This window comes from Tupaia chinensis, unplaced genomic scaffold (assembly GCF_000334495.1).
Source record: "Tupaia chinensis unplaced genomic scaffold, TupChi_1.0 Scaffold000709_1, whole genome shotgun sequence".
NCBI lineage: Eukaryota > Metazoa > Chordata > Mammalia > Scandentia > Tupaiidae > Tupaia > Tupaia belangeri.
In genome coordinates this window covers 1058847-1063180 of record NW_006160232.1, presented here as the reverse complement: position 1 = coordinate 1063180, position 4334 = coordinate 1058847, and the positions used below count along the sequence as shown (strand labels likewise).

At 50.7% G+C, this 4334-nt stretch overlaps 1 protein-coding gene across 1 annotated transcript in view; it reads left to right on the top strand.

Annotated features, from left to right (window-relative positions):
• Positions 1–4334, top strand: part of SLC43A1 (solute carrier family 43 member 1) — a 43779-nt gene that overhangs the window by 38699 nt on the left and 746 nt on the right. The window lies entirely within an intron of this gene.

Genomic DNA, 4334 nt, shown 5'->3' with positions numbered 1-4334 from the left:
GACAGGGGGACAGAGAAAAAGAGAGGTCTTAGGACAAGCACCAGACTCCTCTCTGGAGCCCCGGAGAGGGCAAGGGAAGAGGAGCCCTGAGGCTGAGTAGGAAGTGACCTTTGGATTCAGAGTCCTGCATTCAAATCTTGCCACTTGTAATCTGTTGTCTGTGGGAAAAGTGGCATAGTTGAAGTCAGTAGTTCTTTTTTTTTTAAAAATTTATCTAATTTTATGTATTCTTTCATTGTATTTTAATTTGACCAGAGACAGAGCACGCACACCAGAGAGGGAAAGTGAGAAAGCAAGCCACCAGGTCCAGGACTTGAACCGTGGTTGACCACGTGGGAGTGTCCAGCGCCTTAATCACCACACCACCTGCTGACCCCCAGGTCGGTGGTTCTTAAACTTTAGAGTATCCGCGAATCCCTGCGCATCTGAGTGCTGCCGCTGCCCTGCCGGGTTTCTTATGGGGCAGGTCTGGGGTCAACTCTTGAGAATCCGATGTTTACAACTTTCCAGATGCTGCCGCAGCTGCTACGCAGCAGCACACTTCAAGAATGAAAACCTCTGGCTGCGTTAAGTGTGCAGCCGGGGGCCAGACTTTCTGATTTCAAACCCTGGGTCTGTCATTAGTCACTCTGTAGCTCTATGACTCAGTGTCTTCACTGTAAAATGAAATAATGAAATGAAGCAGCATGTAAAAGGGGGCTTGGAACAAGGTTTCCAGGGAGCACGCCTTCTATGAGTTATTACAGACCTAGGTATGGTTATTAGAGAGAGGAAATAGGTGTCTCAGTAATTTATTATTGATAGCGTGCCCCTGCCGGTAATCTAAGCCTGCTTCTCACGTATAAAATGGAGATGAGTGTACCTACTTCATGGGTTTGCTCTGAGGGTTAAAGAAGATAGTTCAGGGACCAGACACATGGTATAGTGGTTATGGCAGCTGGATCCTACATAGCCAACTGTGTGGTTCAAGTCCTGGCCCCCGCAGCTTGTAAAACATGCTGGGCATGTGTGTGTGTGCGTGTGTGTGTGTGTGTGTGTGTGCGCGCGCGCGCGCGCGTGCATGCCCAAAATTGCGAGACCAGAATGGAGGAGAGGGGATTTCAGTATGGTCATCCCCCCTGGGTGAGGAGGGTGATTTCTCACTTTCTTTCTCTCTCTGTCTCTGTCTCTGGAGAGCACATGTGCCTTTGAGCAAAATTTAAAAAAAATTAAATGAAAAATAAGTAAATAAATAATAATAGGGACCAGCAGTAAACATAATGGCTATGTCACTGGATTCCCATGTAGTCAACCACGGTTCAAGTTCCAGATCCGCTGGCTTAAACTCACGCCAAGCACGTGTGCATGTGTGGCCAGGATCCCGAGGGGAGAATGGAGGAGAAGGGATTCTGGTGTGGCCATCCTCCTTGGGGCGGTGATTTCTCACTTTCTGTCTCTCTGTCTCTCTCTGTCTTTCTGGCAAGCGTACACGCCCTATAGCAAAAAATGACCTCTCAAAAAAAAAAAAATTCATAATAAAAGAAGACTGTTCAGGCCAGCCAGTGGTGTGGTGGTTAAAGTAGCTGGATCCCACATGGCTGGCCCCCATGTTTTGAGTCCCAGACCTGGCAGCTTGAAAAACAGGTTGAGGGACCAGCAGTTAGCATAATGGCTATGTTGCTGAACTCCCATGTAGCCGACCGTAGTTAGAATCCTGGACCCGGTGGCTTAAACTCATGCCAGGTGCGTGTGCGTACGTGCCCTAGATCCCAAGAGGAGAATGGAAGAGAAGGGATTGTGGCGTGGCCATCCCCCCCGGGGGGTGATTTCTCGCTTTCTCTCTCTCTGTCTCTCTCTGTCTTCCTGGTGAGTGCACGCACCCTATAGCAAAAACCTCTCCAAAAAAAAAAAAAAGAAAAGATAAACAGGTTGGGTGTGTATGTGCACATGCCCCAAATCCTGTGTGCCCAAAATCCTGAAGGAAGAGAGAAATGGAGAAGGGACTGCAGCATGGCCATCCCCCAGGGGGGGATGCTTTATCACTTTCCCTCCCTGTCTCTCTCTCTCTGCCTCCAGTGAGCATATGTTCCCTATGGCAAGCTAAAAAGTTAAAAAAAAAAATTCTAAAGACAGCTTACACAAAGATCATATGAGTGAAGTGCTGAACAGCACCTGCATACAGAGATTCAGTTCAGTGAGAAAACCCGCAGGCTTGACAGTTGGTGCCATGGTTCAAAGTCCAGCCTGCCTTTTTCCTAGCTGTATTAATTTGGACAAGTTATTTAACCTCACCAAGTCTTAGTTTCCTCAGTATATGTAACAAGGATGGTAACTCCCTCAGCAGAATGAACATTTGATGCCATACTGTCAAGTCACAAAACATGCCAGGTGCAGGGTCGACCATTCAAAAATAGTGGTTAAGGACCAGCAGATGGCATAATGATTATGTCGCTGGACTCCCATGTGGTTGACTGTGGTTCGAGTCCTAGGCTAGGTGGCTGAAAACTAACGCTGGGTGCCCAAAATCTCAAGAGGAGGCTAGGAGGCGAAGGTATTGTAGTGTGGCCATTGCCCCGGGGAGGGGGGGGGGTGATTTCTCACTTTCTGTTTCTCTGGTGAGCCTACGCTCCCTATAGCAAAAATCTAAAAAAAAAAAAAGTTATGGGGCTGGCAGGTGGCATGGTAGTTAAGGTGCTAGACTCCCACATTGTCGATCACAGTTCGAGTCTCAGACCTGGTGGTTTGCTTTCTCACTTTCCCTTTCTTTCTCTCTCTGGTCAAATTGAAAAATAATAAAAAAGTTCTTTTTAAAAATAGTGGTTATGGGAACCAGCAGTTAGCGTAATGGCTATGTCACTGGATTCCCACGTAGTCGACCGCGGTTCGTGTCCCGGACCCGGTGACTTAAAACTCACGCCGGGCGCGTGTGCGTGCGTGCCCAAGATCCCGAGAGGAGAATGGAGGAGAAGGGATTGCGGCCTGACCATCCCCCCTGGGGGGTGATTTCTCGCTTTCTGTCTCTATGTCTCTCTGTCTGTCTGTCTGGCAAGCGCACACGCCCTACAGTGAAAATCTCTCAAAAAAAAAAAATAGTGGTTATTACAAGAATAAGGGCTCAGGTAGAATTAGGTCTCATCCCTCCTCCTCTAAAAGAGGAGTTTCCTTGGAGAGGAAAAGTTCTGCTACCAGGCTGGGTTACTCAGGTGGCCAGGTGTCAGCTCCTGCCCTAAGGAGCAGCAGGGGAAGGGGAGGGAACTGAGTTTCTGGCGTCTGATACCCTGCTTCCCTCCCTTATAGGGGGGCTGTCCCACCTGCCTGGGGTTGGGAAGTCCCTGGCTCAGGCCCTGTTAGTGCTGAAGGGACCTTGGAACTATGGTTTAGAATTACCAGGGTGAGCAAACCATCATGGGGTGGGGACCATCAGGCTCCACATCTGAGCCAGCTCATCAGGGAATTCTGATGATCCATGGCTTGAAAGCTAGTGCTTCCAGATCCACCAGCTCAGCCCACTTTTCAGAGGAGAGCACTGAGGCTTAGCATGAAGAAGGACTTCCGGAGAGGGGACCAGGACCCAAGTGCCCTGACCTGATAGCCTTGAAGTCCTCCCATCTTGTTCAAAGGCTCACTGTGGCATCAGGTCCAGGAGGTATGGCTTTAGGTGGATGAGCCTCCTCTGTGCTCAGGCGGCTCACTGGAGGTCCTATCTCCTGACTATGCTCGCCTCCTTTTACTGCCTGGGGATATGATCCCCTCTTCTTGCCACCCAGGAGCTGGTCGGAGGCCTCAGGTGGGGGGAGGGCGTTGACTCCCAGCCCACATCCACAGCCTCCACCTTCCTGTGCTCCTGTGTGTTCTCGCCCCCTCCCATCTGGCTTCCGCCCTCCTCAGTCAGGAACTGAGCCTGCCAAGAGCCTTCCTCTTGGCCACATTGAGATCCGTCCCCCTCAACCTTCTCGGCTGCCTCTGACACCAGTGTTTTCCACCCCCTGCTGCCGACGCCCCGCATCCTTTCTCAGGTCTCCAGCCGGCTCCCGGCACCTCCATGGCCTCCACCTGGTTCAACCTGGCCTGGTGCCTTCGTTATCCTCTTTCTGCTCCACCCAGGGAGTGGGCTCTGAGCCCCCTCCACTCAAACACTAGAGAGGGTTTCTTTTTCTCGTGGACTGTCCGTAAGAGTAGGACACACCCAGAGGTGTCTGGGCAGAGGATCTGCAAGTGCAGTGGAGTGGGAGCTCGGATAGTCAGCACTTGCGGGAGGTAAGGAAGAGACCGTGCAGAGACCCTCGGGAATCCAGATGCCTTTGACCCATAGCCCCAATTTTGGGCTACAGCGTTTCTTGAGTCCAACCTTTGCT